Source organism: Lithobates pipiens, unplaced genomic scaffold (genome assembly GCF_037356315.1).
Source record: "Lithobates pipiens isolate NorthernLeopardFrog02 unplaced genomic scaffold, aLitPip1_a1.2 Scaffold_27, whole genome shotgun sequence".
Lineage (NCBI taxonomy): Eukaryota > Metazoa > Chordata > Amphibia > Anura > Ranidae > Lithobates > Lithobates pipiens.
Window position 1 is genome coordinate 35,068,628 of NW_027507788.1, and position 22,294 is coordinate 35,090,921.

The following is a 22,294-nucleotide window of genomic DNA, read 5'->3' on the forward strand; positions in this document are numbered from 1 at the left end:
TCTCCTCTCCCCTTCCCTCTCCCCCCTTTCTTCCCCCCCCCTCTCCCTCTCACTCTTTCTTTATTCTCTCTCCTCTCTCCCTCTCTCTCCCCCTTTCTCCCTCTCTTCCCCCCTCTTTCTCCCTTTCCCTTTCTCTTTCTTTATTTCTTCTCTCTCCCTCCCTATCCCTCTTTCACTCTTTCTTTCTTCTTTTTCTCTTTCCCCTCTCCCTCTCTCTCTCTGCCCCCTTTCTTGCTCCCTCTACCCCCTCTCTCTCCCTCTTCTCTCCCCCCTCCCTCTCTCTCTGCCCCCTCTCGCTCCCTCTACCCCCTCTCTCTCTCCCTCTTCTCCCCACCCTCTCTCTCTGCCCCCCATCACTCCCTCTACCCCCTCTCTCTCTCCCTCTCCCCCCCCCCTCTCTCTCTGCCACCCTCTCTCTCACTCTTCCCCCACTCTCTCCCTCTTCTCTTCCCCCCTCGCTCTCTCTCTGCCCCCTCTCGCTCCCTCTACCCCCTCTCTCTCCCTCTTCTCTTCCCCCCTCTCTCTCTCTGCCCCCCTCTCACTCCCTCTACCCCCTCTCTCTCCCTCTTCTCTCCCCCTCTCTCTCTGCCCCCTCTCGCTCCCTCTACCCCCTCTCTCTCTCCCTCTTCTCCCCCTCTCGCTCCCTCTACCCCCTCTCTCTCTCCCTCTTCTCCCCCTCTCGCTCCCTCTACCCCCTCTCTCTCTCCCTCTTCTCCCCCTCTCTCTGCCCCCCTCTCGCTCTCACTATCCCCTCTCTCTCTCCCTCTCCCCCCCCCCTCTACTCCCTCTCTCTTTCTTTCTTTTTTTTCTCTCTCTACTTCTCTCCCCCCCTCTCTTTCTTTAGTTCTTCTTGAACTCTCTCTCCTCTCCCCTTCTCTCTCTCTCAGTCTCTCTCTTTCTTTATTTCCTCTCTCTCTCTCCCTTTCTTTGCCCCCCCTCCCTCCCCCCATCTCTCTCTCTCTCTCTCTCTCTTTCTTTCTTTATTCTCTCTCTCTATATTTCGCCCCCCCTTCTCCCTCTTTCTTCCTCCCCCCCTATCTCTCTACCCCGTCTCCTCCTCTCTCTCCCCCATCTCTCTCTCCCCCCCTCCCTCTTTCTTTCTTCTTCTCTCCTCCCCCCCTCTTAAGTCACACATATATGAATGGTTATCATTGAAAAACATGTGGTACGACTTGTCATGCAACTTTGCTGTTAAAAGTCACATAAGTCGGCGTGTGAATAGGATGTAACACTCCCCTCCCCCCCCTCCCCCAGACTGAAAACGCTACTGTCTGCTGTGCCCCCTGTGGTCCTTCATCCAGAGTGGGGCTTCTCTAATACAGGAGGTGTGTTACTGGCCAAAACAGAGGGGAAAACAACTGCAGCCACCACATCTAATGATTGCTAAGCTGCGATAGATTACATTTTTGGTTTTGGGGTTAATATGACTTGTCTAGACTTTTTAAACCAGAGTTTATTGTCACTTTTAAGAGGGATTTCACTGTAAAGAAAAATATTAAAAGCCAGCAGCTACAAATACTGCAGCTGCTGACTTTTAATAAATGGACACTCACCTGTCCCAGGATCCAGTGATGTCGGCAGCCGATACCGATCGATCGCTCGCCTCTCGGCTGCTGCCGCCATTCTCGTTACGGCTTCACTTCCCGATTCCCTACTGCGCATGCGCGAGTCGCGCAGCGCAATAGGAATGGTCCGCGCCGTCTCTGGGACCCGTGTGTGTCCCAACAGACAGCGCGGCGGGACAGGAAGCGGCATAGACTCCCGTGGGAGTCTATGCTCGGAAGTGGGTGCAAATACCTTTCTTAGACAGGTATCTGCACCCCCCTCCCCGCTGAAAGGTGCCAACTGTGACACTGGAGGGGGGGTTCCGATGAGCGGAAGTTCCACTTTAGGGTGGAACCCCGCTTTAAATCAAGCTGTGGGGTTTGGCTTGAAACAATAAAAAGTTTTTGGTCTAGTTTTGAGCCACCAAGGACTGCGGAGTATGAAATAAATGGGGGGGGGGGGGGTTTGTAGGTTCCTCCAGGTCTTCTTTGTAGTGTTTGGCTTGGCCGTTGTCCTATTTGGCCACCATGTCTCGCTCTAAGATGACTCCGATCAATTGTCACCCTGACTGTGGTTGTGTCCCTAGGGCAGGGAAGGTCTTGTTGTGGGGTTGGGCTGTGTTTTGTTGAAGGCATTGTGTCACACTAAGCCGGATAGGCTGCAAAGTCCCCGGAGAGTCTGGATCCCTCCCGTCACCCTGCAAACAGATAGGAGAGGCTCAGTAGGCCAAAGGTCATTTCCTATCTGATGTGGCATGCCAGTGTCTCAGCTGCCGTCTGGCACAGCCTGTGTAACCTCTGCTTGGCTTTTAACCTTGTCTGCTGTCCCAGACTGTCTGCAGCTGGGATGCTGTCACCTCTGACCCCGGTTGTCTTTAGTCTGTCTCAGTAACAACCACCACCAGCTTGCCACCCTTCCCCCCCATAAGCTAAAATTGTTCTGTGGTTCGAAATAGACATAGCCTCCATCTTGGCATGATACTTCTACCCTACTCACGTCTAAGCGGCCAACAAAATTGGTTTTCTACAGCAGCCAATGAGATCCCAGCTGTCATTTTATAAGGTCAGTTACATAAGTTAAATTAAAGATATTTACAGACTTGGGTTTCTCAACCAGGGTTCCATGGAACCCAAGTGTTCCTCCAGAGGTTTCTACGGGTTCCTTGAGCAAGTTCTGCCTCTCAGATAAGTTCCCACTGACGCTATTGATCATTTTAGCTCTCTGTATTGCCGCGTACACAAGATCGGAATTTCGGCCTGCAAAAGACCAATGAGAGCTTTTCATCGGAAAATGGGACCGTGTGTATGTTCCATCGGAATTTAGCTGGCCGAATTTCCGCCAGCAAAAATTTGATAGCATGTTCTCAATTTTCCCGATGGAAAATCTTTCTATCGGAAATTCCGATCGTGTGTATGCAATTCCGACACGCAAAAACTCACGCATGCTCAGATTCAACTACAAGATGGAAGCTATTGGCTACTAGGTATTGAACTTCCTTTTTCTAGTCCCGTCGTTCGTTTTGTACATCACCGCGTTCTTGGCGGTCAGAATTTGGTGTGACCGTGTGTAGGCAAGACAGTTTGAGCAGAATTACGTCTGAATTCCGATGGGAAAACCATCAGAGCTTTTTCCGACGAGAATCCCGATCGTGTATAAGGCTCCATTCACACTTGTAGGACACCAAAGCCGTGGGACTTTGAAGTAGGGTTGCCACCATGTTTGCATGCTCCACGTGCAGAGCCCGCCAGGAAGTCGGCGCAGTGCTTTGCTAATCACAGGCAGTGAGACATTGCCTCAATGCGCAGCTGCAGAGATCGGGCGATGTCTCACTGCCTGTGATTAGCGCTGCGCTGCGCCGACTTCCTGGCGGGCTCAGCACGTGGAGCATGTGAACACGCCGGAGCTCATCCTTAATGTGTTCGGTTTTAAAGGGATGAGGTGGCAACCCTACTTTGAAGTGCAACTTTGGTGCATCTTTGACACAATTTTGGATGGGTGCGACTTGGATAAGACTTTGGCTTTGACCACTGATAATGGACAACTGTTGCACAACTGTCGCATGTAAAACATTCAGGTGTGACTTTTGAGGGTAAAAGCTGAACTCCAAGCATTTGTTACACTTTACAAAGCTGGCCCAAACAAACTATACCACTCACTAATATGTGAGGCTGCTGGATGTGCGGTATAAACATATGGCATACTGCACTGTGTCCCAGGTTCCAGCCGAGACCTTCCAGTCTCATACCACAGTCTATCTGTCTGCCGTTCAGCCAATCATAGAAAGCAATATATTCTAGTAATGAATGCAAAGCTTCCTCCAATTAGCCAAGTCAGAGGTTGTGACATCATCAGCCCACCTCCCTGACTTCATTTCTAGAATACATTGCTTTCTATGATTGGCTGAGCAGCACTCAGATAGACTCCATTGTGTTCTGGTTATGAGACAGGAAGTTCTCAGCTCGCACCCGGAACACAGTGCGGTATGTAGCCGTCACTACATACAGTTTATACTGCACATCCAGAGGCCTCACATGTTAGTGAGGGATACAGTTTGTTTGGGCCAGCTTGGCCCACACAAACTATGTAAAGTGTAACAAAAGCTGGAGTTCAGCTTTAACATTGAAGTCTGTGGCCCTCAAATCACATGAAAGTCGAGCCAAAGTAGCTGCGAATTTAAGTCGCACAGATATGAACTTTACTCATTGAAAAAAATAGGGTGCGACTTGTTATGCGATTTTGATGTCCAAAGTCACATGACAAGTCTCCCAAGTGTGATTAGAGCCTAAGTGGGTAATTCTTCCCAGCGACCACAAGTGTGAGGAACATTCTTCCCATCACGCTAATGTATTATGAGTTGTAGATATAGTCCATTTTGGCAGGGGTTCCCTGAGACCAGACAGTTATTTCAAGGGTTCCTCTGTGTTAAGAAGGTGGAGAAAGACTGATCTAGACCAAAGATGGCCATAGATTAAACAAAAATAAGCCTGTTCAGCAAGAACCAGCCAAGTTTCAATCAATCTATGGCCATTCCCGCTTGAGAAAAGTCCATCTAATTATTATTATTATAATTAAACAGGATTTGTATAGCACCAACAATTTGCGCATCACTTTACGTTAGGGAAAACAGTACAGTTACAATACAATTAAATGCAGGAGGAATCTAATGATCAGCTTCTCTTGAACAGAAAGGTTTGAAAATGTTCATTTGATCAGCATTACAGCCAAAACAATAGCACAACGGTGAGGATTCCTCCATCTACCTTGCTTGTGTGGATGAAGGAATCTGTTCATTTTTTTGCTTCTTTGCTGTTCAAAAAAAATGTATCCATGGACGGCCAGCCCTAGGCAAGCCATTGATTGTGCCGTGTTCTTTCCTGGAAAGAAAATCGCTTGATTCCCCCATCAACATTGACTCCCCCACCCAACACAGAGCTATTGTGTTCTCCCGGCTGAGTGGGTCGAAGTGGAGCTGTCCCTGCCGGGAGAATACAATGATTACTGCCAGTGGGTAAAAATCCAACATGCTGGCTGTAATGAAGTTGATTGGTGGATCGAATTGGGTACAATCAACCTGCCCATCGAGGGATCGAATCTGGGCCAGTTCTTGCTCAACACAACAGTTGGCTCAGGTATCAATCTACAACACTTTCGGTGGTCACTATAGGTCACACTTAACATAAGCCATAGTATATCAAGTGAAACCAAAAGCCAGAGGAATACATAATTGGATCAAGGGGAATTCAAACCGTAGGAGCAACAGAGAAGAGAGGGGTGTAAGGGGCACGTATCCACCAAAGTGGGGATTCAATCTATCTATCACCGGCTTAAGTCCTCTTTCACACAGGTGGCAAAAACAGGAGGTTGAGCCCGCTTAACCGCCCACCTATAATATAGTATACAGGGCTGTACATATGCCATGGCACATTTAAGTAGGCATGTTGAGTTGCCAGGGCCAGTTGGCATCTGATGGAATGGACCATACCTGTACAGATATCATTAGTTCGGCTTTTTCTCAGTGCCTATTGCAATCATTATCATTGTCATTTGTCAAGGGATTTGTGGGATAAAATCTTTTATCATGCCTAGGACCCATTCTGCCTAAATCCATCTCTGGTTTAACCCAGGAGTGGGTTTATGTGTTGTGGGAGGAATCTGGACAATCGGAACATCTTGCGGTAACCTACAAAGACAGGAAAAGAACCTACCAAGAACCTCAAGCAGCATACAACAGGATGGGACTGTACACATGCTGCCGCTAATTTAACATGACAAGTCAAAGTGATAGGTGCCACTGCCAGTTGGCCAGTTGGCATCTGATGAAATGGACCATACCAGTACAAATCATTTTAATTGGGCAGGTTCACTGTGCCAATTGCAGTCATTATCAATGTCAATCAGAGGGATTAGGGGGTCAAATCATACTTAAGGCCCATTCTGTTTTAAGATTTCTCTGGATTAAGCCAGGAGTATGTTTGTGTTGTGGGAGAAATTTGGAGAATCAGAGCATCTGGAGGTAACCTAAAAAAGACAGGACAAGAACATACCAAGAACCTAAGACATAGCATACAACCGGACAGGATTGTACACATGCCATGGACAATTTAACTTGGCAATATGAGTTGACAGCTGGCACCTCCAGTTGACCAGTTGGCATCTGATGGAATGGACCATTGGGCAAGCTCTCTGTGCCTATTGCAATCATTATCAATGTCGATGAAAAAGATTAGGCAGTCCCTATTACCATGCTTAGAGCTCATTCTGCTTAAATCCATCTCTGGATTAACCCAGCTGTGATTTATGTGTTGTGGGAGTTATTTGGATAATGGGGCATCTAGAGGTCACCTATTAAAACAGGGCAAGAAAATGGCAAGAACCTAAAACATAGCATACAGCCAGATGGGACTGTATATGTCACGGCAAATTTACCATGGCAAGTCAGGTTGATAGGTGACACTGCCAGTTGACCAGTTGGCATCCAATAGAATGGACCATACCAGTACAGAAACATTTAAGGTTCTTTGTTCCTATTGCAATCACTATCATTGTAAATCAAAGTGATTGGAGGTGTCAAACCTTTTACCATGCCTAGGGCCTGATTCTACCTAAATCCATCTCTGGATTAGCCCAGCAAAATGTTTATGGGTTGTGGGGAGAAGCTAGAGAATTGCTGCACCCGGAGGAAACCTTCACAGACAGTGACAGTGGAGACGGGGACTCATGCATAAATGTGCCTGGAGAAAGGACCGTTCTTGAAGCACAAATAAATCAGGTTCTCCCTTTGATGTTCCCAGCACAGCATGGGAGAATGTAAGTGAGAATTTCATTGTTGCCATGACAACAAGAACCGCTCTTTTTACAGATACTTTTACAAACAGAATATTCCCAGCTTGCCAAGTAGGACCATCAGTTGGGTGTATGTGTTTTATCATGTCCTTATACTGGGTAGAACGAGCAGCAAATTTTGATGCGCTGTCTCTTTAGCGATTTTTGGATGCTAACTTGAGCCCTAAACCCTAATTTTTCCTGATCACTGGCTTGGAGCCAACTATAGCAGGAAATATAAATTAGGGCCAATTACACAACCCCTATGTTTTTGGGCTGTGAGGAAAATTATCGAGGGTCAATCGTTAATTTTGTAGGTGTCATCCAGTTTATTGGAAAAGTGAATATCTAGCAGAAATGCATGAAAATAGTAATGTTGGGAAGTTGAAGCACAACTCCAGACAAAACTTTTTTTGGGCTAGACCAGCGTTTCTCAAACTTTTTAACAAAGGGGAACCCTTGAAATAACTTTCCGGTCTCAGGGAACCTCTGCTAAAAATGACTATATAGTATCTACAACTCATTATACATTAGTATGATGGTCAATGGGAATAATGATCCTTACACTTGTGGTCATTGGGTAGAATTACCCCCCTTACAGAGAGCAAAAAAGATCAATGTGTCAATGGGAACTCATCTGAGGCAGAAATTGATCATTGCTCAAGGAACCCCTAGCAACCTCTGGAGGAACCCTAGGGTTCCATGGAACTCTGGTTTGGAAGCCTTGGGCTAGACCAGTGATGGCGAACCTTGGCACCCCAGATGTTTTGGAACTACATTTCCCATGATGCTCAACTACACTGCAGAGTGCATGACCATCATGGGAAATGTAGTTCCAACACATCTAGGATGCCAAAGTTCGCCATCACTGGGCTAGACCATTGAAGAATTAGAGCACTGGTTAGGTTTTTCTTACTCGTAAAAAATAGCCAGCAAAAATCCTGAACTCCTTACTGGGGTCCTACATGCCCAGTTCAAAATACAAAACAAGCTTCATTCATCAGAATTTTTAGGGGCACAGGGGTTCCCTTTCTCGAGGTAACAGAAGACTCTGTCCCTCTGGAGAAAAAAAGCAGATGACCACAAAAAAATACCAGGAAATGTTACAATGACCCTTTATTTAAGTACTATAAAAAATATATGGGAAGTTTAGTCTACTTTAATTTAAAAAGTAAGCTGCCTAAGAATATTAGACCAGGGTTCCATGGAAGCCTAGGGTTTCTTCAGATGTTGCTAGGGGTTTCTTGAGCAATAAGCAATTTCTGCCTCTCAGATAAGTTCCCACTGACATCATTGATTTTTTTAGCTATCTGTAAGGAGGTAATTCTTCCCAATGTCCACAAGCAGGCATGTACAGTGACAGCCAGCGGCGTCGCTAGGGGTGGCTTTTGAGGCTATACCCCCGAATCTGGGGCCCAAAGCCACGAGTTCCAGGGTCTCCAACCACAGGGCCATGGCCCACTACCAGGCAATGGCCTCTCTGCAGCACGGGAGAGCCCAAGAGCAGGCAGGCAGCACGGGAGTGCCGGGCGGGCGATAGAACCGAGAGATTACATCATCTCTCACCACCTGCCCTGCGTCAGTGCTTTTCTGCTTTCACTGGGCAGCTGCGGGCAGTAGAGATATTACATCATCTCTCACTGCCCGCCCTCTCTCTGGTGACCCTGATATAAGGAGGGGCTCTCTGGGGACCCTGATGTAATGGGGGTGCTCTCTGGGGACCCTGATGTAAGGGGGGGCTCTCTGGGGACCCTGATGTAAGGGGGAAGCTCTCCGGGGACCCTGATGTAAGAGGGGGCTCTCTGGGGACCCTGATTTAAGTGGGAGGGCTCTCTGGGGACCCTGATGTAAGGGGGAGGCTCTCTGGGGACCCTGATGTAAGAGGGGACTCTCTGGGGACCCTGATTTAAGTGGGAGGGCTCTCTGGGGACCCTGATGTAAGGGGGTGCTCTCTGGGGACTCTGTTGTAAGGGGGGTTCTCTGGGGACCCTGATGTAAGTGGTGGGCTCTCTGGGGACCCTGATGCAAAGCAGAGGCTCTCTGGGGACTCTGATGTAAGGGGGGCTTTCTGGAATCCCTGGTGTAAAGAAGAGATACAAAAGGAAAAACAAGCAGCACTGCTTGTTTTTCCTTTTGTATCTCTTCTCAAGGTCTCTTCTGCCTTCAGCATGCTGCTTCCTGCCTTGTGCTAGCAATTTCAAATACATCAAGAATCATAATACCTGAACATTAACCAATTGCTGCCATTTAACAGTATCCCATTTGTGGACATTTTCTTAATCCCTCCATCCTATTATTATGGGGGCAGGGGTTCTCTGGGGACCCCGATGTAAAGAATGGCTCTCTGGGGACCCTGATTGGGGGGTCTCTCTGGAGACTCTGATGTAAGGGGGGGCTCCCTGGGGACCCTGATGTAAGGAGGGGCTCTCTGGGGACCCTGATGTAAGTGGGGGGCTCTCTGGGGACCTTGATGCAAGGCAGAGGCTCTCTGGGGACTTTGATGTAAGGGGGGCTTTCTGGGGACCCCGGTGTGAGGAAGAGGCTCTCTGGTGACTCTGATGTAAGGGGAGGCTCTCTGGGGACCCTGATGTAAGGACGGGGCTCTCTGGGGGGGACCCTGAAGTAAGGAGGAGGCTCTTTGGGGACCCTGATGCAAGACTGAGGCTCTCTGGGGACTCTGATGTAAGGGGGGCTCTCTGGGGACCTTGATATAAGGAGGGGATCTCTGAGGACCCTGATGTAAGGGGGGGCTCTCTAGGGACTCTGATGTAAAGGGGGGGGGCTTCTTTTGCACAATTGCATATAGTCTATGTACTATTTTTGTGCGTGTTTGCAAAATTAAAGTGGGACGGTCTGAAGGAAGTCCACGGCCAAATTTCATGTCCCAGTCCAGCCCTGTCCACAAGTGTAGGGAGCATTCTTCCCACTGACCATCACACTAATGTATCACGAGTTGTAGATATAGTAATTATTAGCAGGGGTTCCCTGAGACCGGAAAGTTAATTCAAGGGTTCCTCTGGTTTGAAAAAGGTAGAGAAAGGCTGCATTAGACAGTGCCATCTGTCCATTCACTCCTTAGCAACCAAAAGATCTTTTTAACAAAAAATCTTTGTATTGAACCAACTTGCATATTGGTGGCTACAGCAGGGAGGGGGTTCTGTGGGCCAGCCAGATAACAGTGAAACAACAGTGATTGGCCAAAGAAATCAATGCCGGCCAAGCATCTTTCCTCCGAGAAGGCTAGGCCAAACTCTTGGATGTAACTAAACAAATACCAATGTTCTCTAATGCCTACAGGTACCATTTAAGCTGATCATACATCAGTAGAATTTCATTTGAAAAAAAAAAAACGTCTTTTGAGCGCTTTTTTTGATTTTCAAAACCGATGATCATTTTCAACCGCAGTGATGAAGAAAATTGTAGAAGAATAAAACTTTTTTCTTGAATATATTCTGTTTTTCATTCAGGAAAAGGTGCCCTTTTTGTACTTAAGGTGCATGCACATTCTAAAACTGAATGTAGAATTTAAAACATTGGCATGGAAATTAAACAAAAATTTTCAGGTTTTCCATATGAAATTTATCAAGTCCATAATGGTACCATTGAATGCTCTGACAAAGAATTTCTTCAGAATTTCCATATGAACGAAATTCTACTGCCATTTGGCCAGCATTAGTTTTGACATGGCCAATGAAATACATCACTCAAGGGCATTGTTTTATTTATGTTTTCGAAAGTCCATTTAAGTTAGTAAAGCTGAACTCCAGGGGAATTTAAAACCTACCCTTGTATTGGGACTAAAATGCCATGTACACACGATCGGACTTTCCGTCAACAAAACCTTGATTTTTGTTTGAAGGCCAACATTTCCTGTCGGAAAATAAGACTGTATGTGCGCGGTATTACACTCACCCACCCTCCTTATTTTGTTATGTAGGGCAACCAGGGCTCTGCAAAACTCTAAGGTTCCTACAGAGATTGCAGGTGTTTTCATGAGCAGTGGCTGATTGACCTCGTATTTGATGGTGCCTGTATAAATCTGGGTCCAACACCACTTGGCAGAGCCAGCTGCATGACACCAATGATCTTTTCAGCTGTATGAAAGGGTGAGATTCTGTCCACTACTGTAAGGGGGGAATTCTTCTCAATGACTACAATGTAAAAGGCATATTCCCCACTGAGCTCCCAAAGAATTGGCTCTAGAAGGGGATTTCCAAGACCTAAAAAATTATTTTAAGTGTTTTTAAGTATGCGTTAGACTGATCTAGGGGAAAATGAAAAAGAGCTTTTACTTACCTTATCCCTCACTTCCACAGGCCCCAAAGCCACTTCCTTTTGTTGCTTTGTCTGTTGGTTGCACTTTGACATCGTCACATACCATGAAGGATCAGCTCTGCATTGGAAGTGAGCATGCTGAGGGCCTTTCCATAATACGGTGCATTGGAGGAAAAAGGAGAATTCCGGCTGCAGAGGAAGTGATGGATAAGGTAAGAGAAACTACTTTTAAATATTTCTTTAAACCAGACATTCTGAGGTAGGGTTCTGTGGAGGCTACTATGGGCTCCTTGAGCTTTTGGCTATTTATCTCTGATCTGGGTGTGCCTACATAGTTCCACGGCCAATGACACAGTAAGCGGCATGACGCCAATGGTCTTTTTAGCCATCCGTAAGGGAAGAATTCTGACCACAGCTGTAAGTGGGACATGCTGGGACATTGACCCCCAATGTAAGGGGCTTTCTTCCCACTGACCATCAATGTAAGGGACATTCTTCCCACTGGCCACCGATGTAAGGGACATTCTTCCCACTGACTCCTTGGTCAGTGGGAACATTCTTCCCACTGACCACCAATGTAAGGGGAATTCTTCCCACTGACCACTAATGTAAGGGGCATTCTTCCCACTGACCACTAATGGAAGCGACATTCATCCCACTGACCACAAATGGGAAATACATTCTTCCCACCACCAATGTAAGGAACATTTTTCTTACTGACCACCAATATAAGGGGCATTGTTCCCACTGACCACCAATATAATGGGCACTGTTCCCACTGATCATAAATGTAAAGGGCATTGTTTCCACTGACCACAAATGTAAGGGACATTCTTCCCACTCCCTCTGACCACAAATGTAAGGGACATTTTCCCACTGACCACAAATGTAAGGGAAATTCTTACTGACCACCAATGTAAGGGACATTCTTCCCACCAACCACAAATGTATGGGACATTCTTCCCACTGGCCACAAATGTAAGAAACATTCTTCCCAATGGCCACCAATGTAAGGAGCATTCTTCTCACTGGCCACCAATAAATTGGTTGTAGCAGGGGTTTCCCTAGTCCCGAAAATGATTGCAAGGTTTCCTCAGGGGTCAAAAGGCTACTCTATACAAAAACAATCATTTGACCCTTGCAGTGTGATTGAAGCTGCCTTGTAAGGTTAGTTTTTAAACTTCCATGGAGTTCAAGCCTGCTCTGGTTAATAAATAAATAAAGAGATATTCTAGGGCAGTGATGGCGAACCTTGGCACCCCAGATGTTTTGGAACTACATTTCCCATGATGCTCCACTACACTGCAGAGTGCATGAGCATCATGGGAAATGTAGTTCCAAAACATCTGGGGTGCCAAGGTTCGCCATCACTGTTCTAGGGTATGGCGATGCTGTGATTTTTTTTTAGATTCTTAGGGACAAAAGTCACCAGCACACCATGAATCTCCAGAATGGGTCCAAAGCTTTATTCGGCGATCACATCGTTACAGCAAATAGCTATTTAGTGCTATTTGCTGTAATGACATGATCACTGAATGAAGCTTTGGACCCATTCTGGAGATCCATGGTGTGTGCTGGTGACTTTTCTCGCTCTGACTATTCACGGTTCCAGCTGGTGTTCGCTTCAGAACCCACTTATACACACCACCATTTTTAAAGGATTGTGTGTGTTGGAAATAGTGCATTGGATTATTTATATTCTTGGTACCTAACTGCCTGCAAGATGACCCAAACCAACACCCAACCATAGTGAAAGGACTTGAAAGTTAAATCCATTGAGATCAATGTTTGATGAACATAAAAAAATAATCCAAGTGGCCCAATGGATGCTTCACACTTTGCGCTATTTTGTTGAATGAGGCCCTAAGTGAACATTCACAGCCACAAAGCTTTCTCAACAGTGTTAGCAGCCAATCGATCGACTCCTCTTGTCCCCTGCACTCGGCCTGTATTGTCCTCTGGACAGGAAAATATCATGATTATATTTTGCCGATCCTTTCTAAACAAACTGAAACGTGACACAGATAGGTGGATGACTGAGCCTTTCATGAGCCCAGTGAATGCACTTGTCTTTGAGGCACTGATGGTTATCCTGAGTGTCATGACCCTGAGGGCAAGCCATTTATTTTCTCTGTGACAAAACAATTGTCAGCTCTGCAGTGTAGGTCTGATTTGTTTACATACAAGGGAGATCACTTTGTGCCCTGGGGCTTAGAATGTGCACTCCGCAGTGCCGAAAAAGAAACAAAGGTGGTAACACTATAATATTAAAACAGATGTAACCCTCAACTGACATTTGCATTGCTACATAACTGTGTATCATAAAAATTACTTTAAAAATGATTTTCTTTTTTTTTTCTTTTATCTTTTGGTGCATCTCAGTACTACTGATCTCCCGCATGCTCTTTTCAGCCGCATCCTGTTTTCATTCACCCCAGCGGTAGCTGCATGGCATTTCTCATGGAGGGTTTCTTGATGGTGACAACAGTGGACCATGCCTGTGCAATGTGTGTTGGCTTGTAGACTCCACCAGGGGTGCATGTGATGGGGTGACAACTCAGAAATGCAACCAAAAGATTACTGTCACCCTATAACAGGAAATGTCTGAGCAATGAAGTCTATGCACTCTATGTCTACGTGCACTCCAGTGATGGCTACATGGCATTTCTCAGGATGGGTTTCCTGATAGGGACAACCATGTCTGTACAATGTATGCTGGTTCTGCTGCTTGTAGGGTCCAACAGGCGTGGAGGTGACAGGGTGACAACTCAAGAACACATGGAAGACTGTTGTCACCCTATAACAGGAAGTGTCTGAACAAGGAATTTTCATAACCCCATATCTACGTGCACTTCAACAATGACTGCATGGCATTTCTCATGGCATTTATACAATTCTACCTTCACATGTTTAATTGTGTTTTGCCATTCAGGGCTGGGACAAGAAAAAGGGGGGTGGGGTCAGCATTTACAGCTGCAGTATTTTCATGTGGAAGGGAGGGGGAGCTGCCCGGGCACAGTGTTTTCAGATGGAAGGGGCAGGATTTGCAGCTTCCCCTGGTGCAGTGTTTTCATGTGGAATGGAGGAGGGCAGGAGGAGTAGCTTCCATGGACGCAATTTTTTCAGGTGGAAGGAAGAGGGAGGCAACTGCCCCAGGTGCAGTGTTTTCATGCAAGGGTGGTGCTGCGTTGAGAGCTGTGCCCTCCTCACCACACTCATGTCATGCCTTTTATTGCATCTACCCATTCTGGCAATAATTACAATCAGCACCAGGAGACCGACAGAGAACACGCAGCAGGAAGGTTCTATGATGCCACTGCATACTTCCAGGTCCATGTGAAAACCAACTGGTGGACTCAGACCTGTGCAAAGATGCAGAGACGAGAGCAGGGGCAGCTAGGAGAGGGTTCCTAGCTGCTGTAGACGATTGGATGCAGCCTAGTGGAGGGGTGCAGTTTGGCATCTGTGATCAGGCACGTATCGGGAGGGGGGATTGAGGATGCAGTTTGGCATCTTCACACAGGTCACTGGATGGCTCTGGATGACCTTGCCCTAGCACTGATGTTATTCCAAACAATTCTGGGAGTTAGGTTTGTGTGGCTCGTTAAGCATGATCAGGATTGGTGCCAAAGTGGGCCTTGCACCTAAGACCCATGGGGTGAAGGGGGGGATGTAGTTTTGCATCTTGGCCCAGGGCACTGAATTACCTTGCCCTGGCACTGATGTTATTCCAAACCCTTTTGAGAGTTAGGTTTTTGTGGCCCTTTAAGCATGACCAGGATTGGTGCCAAAGTAGGCCTTGCACTCAAGACTTGTGGGGTGAAGGGACACACAGTTTTCCATTTTTGCCGATGGCACTAAATGACCTTGCCCTGGGACTGATGTTATTCCAAACCCTTTTAAAGCTTAGGTTTATGTGGTCTTTTAAGTTTGACCAGAATTGGTGCCAAAGTAGGCCTTACACCCAAGACCCATGGGGAGAAGAGGGATCAGTTTGACATTTTTGCCCAGGGCACTGGATAACCTTGCCCTTGCTCTGATGTTACTCCAAACCCTTTTGGGAGTTAGGTTTATGTGGTCCTTTAAGTATGTCTCGTATTGGTGCCAAAGTTGGCCTTGCACCCAAGACCCACGGGGAGAAAGGGAATGCAGTTAGACTTCTTCGCCAAAGAAACTGGATAACCTTGCCATGGCACGGATGTTACTCCAACCCTTTTGGCAGTTTTTGTGGTCCTTTAAGTATGACCAGTATTGCTGCCAGTTATGATCAGTATTGGTGTCGAAGTGGGCCTTGCCCTTAAGACCCATGGGGAGAAGAGGGATCAGTTTGGCATCATCTGGATGACCTTGCCCTGGCACTGATGTTATTCCAGATCCTTTTGGGAGTTAGGTCTACTTGGTCCTTTAAATATGAACAGTATTGGTGCCAAAGTGGTCCTTGCACCCAAGACCCATGGGCAAAAGGAGGGCGCAGTTTGATATCTTCACCCAGGGGACTGGATGACCTTGTCCTGGCACTGGTGTTATTTTAATCCTTTTTGGGAGTTAGGTTTATGTGGTCCTTTAAGTATGACCAGTACTGGTGCCAATTATGACCAGAATTAGTGCCAAAGTGGGCCTTGCACCCAAGACTCACAGGGATAAGGGGAACGCAGTTTGGCATCTTTGCCCAGGGCACTGAATTACACGAGGTTCGGCTCTTGCTGCACACCTTTTTTTTCAATGTTATATAAATCTTTAATAGTAAACCTGTAGCAAAGTGAACATGTATGAAATTAATAAAGCCGTGCCGCCTTTTGTCTCGTCTATATTATGCCTTACTTTTATTTTTTTAACCTCGGTGCGACCAGAGTCTTCATCGAGGCCTAACACAGAGCTTTGTGGAGATTGGGCACAGTGACGGCTCCCTGCAGCTGCTCCCATGCTGCAGTTGGAGGGGTGCCACCATCTTGTGCGGCTCGGGATTCAGGGAGCTCTGAAATGGCGTCCACCTGGCACGGCCCGCAGAGGGCTGGGCTTTGCGAGCAGTATCGAAAGGCCCGGCGCGTTTGCTGGACCTGTCTACAGAGAAAAACGCAGGCAGGTTTCTGTGGTTACAAAGAGGGAAAAGGGGACAGGCCGATTGTAAGAGCTAAAAAAAAAAAAAAAAAGAAAAGAAAATGAGTCAAGAAGGAAAAAAAAAAAGGAGACACACAGACAGCAGACTGGCACAGCCTGCAAGGAGTGGCACAGCGGGCAAGACATCGGGATAGCGAGACATTATTAAACCACGAAGGAAAGGCAATAATTAAACGGAGAGCAACACGGAACATGTATTAGGGGAAATATACAAAAAAAAAAAAAACGGGCAGAGGACGAGCCACAATAGAAAAGCAAGGTGCATATCCAAACCGTTTCTTTTTTTTTTTTCGTAGGACAGTAACCCCGTCAATGCTGCAGCGTTACGGATGGCTAAGAAAAAATACAATCGAGAAGCCGGCTTTTATAATAAAAACAGAATAGGGAGATGTCTTCAATATACAGATACGGATCTGAGCACCAAAAGACGAAGAGACGTTTATAGAAAGAAAAAAAAAAGACAAAGAGACGTTTATAGGAAGAAAAAGACGTTTATAGAAAAAAAAAAGATGAAGAGACGTTTATAGAAAAAAAAAAAAGACGAGACAAAAAAATACCGTTGTAGGGGTGGGGTTTGAAAATTTGGGACTAGACAAAAAATACCGTCGTAGGGGCGGTTTACAAATTTGCAGCATTCCCTTTAAGGTGTGCAGATGGTTTCCCGAAAACGACGGGTGACGAAGAAGACAATGCACTGCGTCTTTCTCTGCTACTTTGTTGTCTCTCTTTGTATACAGATGAGGGTGCGGTTATGAAAATATGCGCTTTTCCAGCATGTTGCTAAATTTCTGCGTGCTGTTAGGATATTTTCAGTTTTTTTTTACTTAACTGTCTCCAAAAATGTATTTTGAAAGTTTTGACTTTAGTTATATTTTCAAAATTTAGACCAGATTTTATTTTTTTTAAGCATCATATATGAAACGAAAAGGGGCAGATTTATTAAAACCCGTACACACAGAGTCTGGTGTAGCTATGCATAGTAACCAATTAGCTTCCGTGTTAGATTTTGGAAGCTGATTGGTTACCAACCACAGTTGCACCAGATTCTGTGTGCACCAGTTTTAGTAAATCTGCCCCACGAGTCAAGGCACTTCTACAAAGTGTGGCTTGTAACTCTAAGCTATCTGAGCTCCCAACCTATAGATTGAATTGGGAGAAGGCTTACCTTGCTTCTTGAAGCAGAAGTTTAAGCTTTTTGTATTTTGCCTTCCCTGGTTCCTCCTTTTCCCTCCTCATTAACATGCTAATTACATTTTTAAATAAAACATTTACATTTTCATTGCATACCTTATTTTAGACCTAGTGATGTCATCACTGGGTCTCTGTTCTTCTCTATGCAATGCAGGCGGATTATGGCTGGTGGGAGGGGCCTGCAGATTGCTGTATGTACCTTCTTGAAAACATCACAGCATCCAGTACTCCTCTCAAGAGCCCTAGGCCCTCATGCAAGAAGTGGGCTGGCTCTTGGGAGGAGTTATGTAAACATTAAAATGTCTTGATGAGTGGATGTCAGTCTGGAGCAATGGGTGTTCCTAGGCAGACTGTATATGCATGCAGACCACACCCATATTGAGCATCCATGATTGAAATAATTGAAATCCAATGAATTAAAGGGGGACCAGAGACAGTCAGCCTGGATGGGAAAGAAATAGATGATGCTGGGTCTACCTGACTTAGCAAGTGTGGATTCAGTTGGCTGCCCTCATTGGAGCCATGTCACTCTGACATTTGGCCCTTCTTCTGCCTAATTTCAGGCTACAAAGTGCATTTCTTCCAGATTCTGATACATATCAATGTTGAAGCCTTGAAGAAGCGGAGTCCATTCCCCCGAGATACATATCAATGTTAAAGCCTTGAAAAAGGGGAGACCATTCCCTCGAAATACATATCAATGTTGAGGCCTTGAAGAAGGGGAGACCATTTCCCCCGAGATACATATCAATGTTGAAGCCTTGAAGAAGGGTATTCCATTCCCTCGAGATACATATCGATGTTGAAGCCTTGAAGAAGGGAAGACGATTCCCCCGAGATACATATCTATGTTAAAGATTTGAAGAAGGGGAGACCATTCCCCCCGAGATTCATATCAATGTTGAAGCCTTGAAGAAAGGGAGTCCATTGCCCAGAGATACATATCAACATTGAAGCCTTGAAGAAGGGGAGTCCATTCCCCAGCGATACATATTAATGTTGAAGCCTTGAAGAAGGGGAGACCATTTCACCAAAACCCGTTGGCTGCATCTGACATTTCTGCAGTTCAAGCAACATGTTAAAGTGAACTTCCAAGCAAGATGACCATTTCTTAATAGGTGCTTCCAACCAAACACCCAACACACATTGCACAGGCATGGTCTACTGTCTTCACTATCAGGAGGTCAGTCCAGGTCACTGTGTAGCCAGTGCAGGAACGAGTATAGAGCAAGGGGCTGAAAGAGGCTGGAGGAGATCAGCAGCATTGAAATGCAAAAAAAAAAACAATATAAAAAAGGTGCACACAATATTTTAGATATTATAATATTAAAAATGAGCTTTGGTTTTAGTGTCACCTAAAGCTGAGAGGTCAGTCAGTGGGGGTGTCCACATGCCACGGTTGCGATAGTTCCCCCCTTTGGAAAAAAAACTGTCAAACATATTAGTCGTGGCGCATTTGTTCAGCAAAAACGGGGTTAAAACAGGCATTGAGGTAGGATGGGCTCCCGATTATGTGATCACTGCGACAGCCAATCACGGTGATCATGTGTCCGGGAAACCCATGAAATGTCTCCAGCATTTACATTTCTTAAAGGGCCAATCAGCAGAAATAGAGAGCACTATGGCTATAGAATGGTATAAGCCATCACTATAGGAAAACTAAGCGGCACATTTAAGTGGTGGAAAGCATTCATGGGATTGGTGGAATTTCCCTTTAATGGAAGGGTCGTATCAAAGCACTGAGCTAAACTCGTCAAGACCCTGCAAAGAGGGAATTGTCTCTCGTCTGCGAATCGCGTAGGCTCCCAAATCTGGGTCAGCTTTGTACATTCTGTGCAGCCCCGTTCGCAGCCTCCTCGGTCTGATGCGCGTCTCGGTCTATTTATAAACCCTATAAATATAACTGCCAGCGATTACTTTTAACTACAGCATAATCTGCGAGTCTGTCTTTCGTATGCTCGCTCACATCGCCATCTGCCTGTATACCGGGTTTATTTATGCGAATGGAAGGGGGGAGATACGTGGTGACAAAACTGGGAAATATCGGTTACACCAAAGGTGTCACTTATATAGGCCAAGAAAACATCAGAATCAAAGGTTTACATCTCTCAGCAACCCAAAGTGTGGCACAGTGAGGGGAGCCAGATGATGGCCAGATTTCAGAAGAAGTAGTACAACCTCCACAATGGAGTCCCAAAATGAGAGGGAGTATGATAACAGGAGCCAGATGAAGGCAGGATTTCAGAAGAAGGATGGCAACCTCCAAACTGGAGGTTCAACATGAGATGGGGTATGATAGGAGCCAGTTAATGGCCAGATTTCAGAAGAAGTAGGACAACCCCCACAATGTAGTCCTAAAATGAGAGAGGATATGATAGTAGGAGCCAGATGATAGCTGGGTTTCAAAAGAAGGATAACAACCTCCAAACTGGAGGTTTAAAATGAGAGGGGTTATACTAGAAGCCAGATGATGGCTGGATTTTAGAGGAAGTAGGATAACCTCCATAATGGAGTCCCAAAATGAGAGGGGTATGATAGCAGGAGCCAGATGATGGCAGGAATTCAGAAGAAGGATGACAACCTCCAAACTGGAAGCTCAAAATGAGAGGGGGTATGATAGGAGCCAGACGATGGTCAGATTTCAGAAGAAGAATGACAACCTCCAAACTGGAGGTTCAAAATAAAAAGGGGTATGATAGAAGCCAGATGATAGCAGGATTTTAGACAAAGGATAAAAAAAACTCCTAACAAAATGAGAGGGGTTATGATGTTAAGATTTCGTAGGAACCTACACAATGGAGTCCCAAAATGAAAGGGGGCATGATGTCAGCATTTTTGGGGGAGGATGACAATCTGCACACTGGATGCCCAAAATGAGAGGAGTATGGTAGTAGGAGTCGGGTGATGGCAGGAGTTCAGAGGAAGGATGACAACCTCCACACTGGAGTCCCAAAATGAGAGGTTATATGATAGAAGAAAGATGATGGCCGGATTTCAGAAGAAGAATGACAACCTCCAAACTGGAGGTTCAAAATTAGATGGGGTATGATAGGAACTAGATTATGGCAGGACTGTAGACAAAGGATGAAAACCCCCTCCCAAAATAAGAGGGAGTATGATAAGGGGAGTTGGATGATTGTGAGATTTTTGTAGGAACCTACACAATGGAGTCCCAGAATTAGAGGGAGCATGATAGTAGGAGCCAGATGATGGCTGGAATTCAGAGGAAGGATGATAATCTACACTATAATGAGATGGGTATGATGGCAGGAGCCAGATGATGGGATTTCGGAGCAAGGATGACAATCTCTGCCCTGGAGGACAAAAATAAGAGGGCATGATATCAGGAGTCAGATGATGGCAGAATTTCAGAGGAAGGATGATAACCTCCACATTGGAGAACCAAAATGAGAAGGGGCATGATACCAGAGCCAGAGGATGACAAAATTTCAGAGCAAGGATAACAATCTCCACACTGGAGGACCAAAATGAAAGTGGGTATGTATGAAAGCGGGAGCCAGATGATGGCTGAATTTCAGAGGAAGGATGACAACCTCCACAATGGAGGTCCAAAATGAGAGGGGGCATGATAGCAGGAGCCATATCATGGCAAGATTTCAGAGGAAGGATGACAACCTCCACATTGGAGTACTAAATTAGAGGGGTTATGATATCTGGAATTCAGAGGAAGGATAACAATCTCCATACTGGGGGCCCAAAATCAGAGGGGGCAGAATGTCAGAAGTCAGATGATGGCAGGGTTTCTGAGATAGGATAACAACCTCTACATTGGACAAAGGTCATCAAAGCCCTCCAAACAATGAAACCCAGGTTCTGGTTAGCATGCTTGTGCCAGGCAACAATTATAATCAATCAGCAACCGACCAACTCTTTCCATAAAACATAGAAATATTAGTAAAGCCCGCCTGGTCCTTCTGTCTTTTTGGCCTTTTTAGCTTCCCCCACTCTCATTCACACTATTGCGTTGCTGCAACACATCTTACTTGTGCTGGTACATGCACCACTTTTGGTGCATTTTGTTGTGTTGGCAGTCCATTAATTTTGAACAAGCTGCCTTAACGCAATGCACGTTGACACATAGCATAGCCCACGTCAACACACTTGCATTAACATTAACTGCAATTGAATGAATGGGCCCTTATAAGCTTGTTAAAGCTCCAAAGTTTCGATATTTGCATGGATCCTTTTAGTAGCAGGGCTGAGAGCTGTTGAGAGAAGTACTAAGGCAGGGTGCTATGATGTTTTCAGGAAGCTTTGTACAGCACCCTGCCGGCCCTTCCCACCAGTCATGGTCTGCCTGTATTGCATAGCGAGGCATAGGGACCCAGTGATAGTGTCACTGGGTCTAAAACAAGGTATGTCATGGAAATGAAAAGGTTTTATTTAACACTTTCATTGATATCTTAATTAGGGGAGAAAGGAAGAACCAGGGAAGGCAAAATATAAGTAGATTAAAGTTAAGCTTTATGCAGTGACGAAAACCGTGGGTACTATCTGATAGGTGGTAAGGATCCTGTCATGGAAGATTTGTGGCCTTGCTATGAACCCAGTCTTGTTCGTTCCCTGTGAATTCAAGGCTTCCTTTCCCTTGAGCGTATAGCAGACAATATGTCTGACTCTATTGGGTGCTGATCAGAGTCACCTCACCCCTGCAACACACAGAGGATTTCAAACTAAAGGGATGGAGGTGAAATCTAAGAATCCGTCACGGGAAATGATTGAGAGAATCCTAGAAAGTTTCCTCCCAGCCATCTTCTCACACACCCTCAGAATCGCACCCTAAGTAAACTCCCGTACAAGTTTAGGAAAGACGTTAGTAAGA

At 45.8% G+C, this 22,294-nt stretch overlaps 1 long non-coding RNA gene across 1 annotated transcript in view; it reads left to right on the forward strand.

Annotated features, from left to right (window-relative positions):
- The window catches only part of LOC143933765 (uncharacterized), a 79,872-nt gene extending 68,237 nt beyond the window's left edge, over positions 1-11,635 (forward strand). Inside the window, exon 3 of the long non-coding RNA XR_013263147.1 lies at positions 11,184-11,635. This is a non-coding gene — a long non-coding RNA (uncharacterized LOC143933765). The remainder of the gene's footprint in view (positions 1-11,183) is intronic.
- The last annotated feature ends 10,659 nt before the right edge of the window (positions 11,636-22,294 follow it).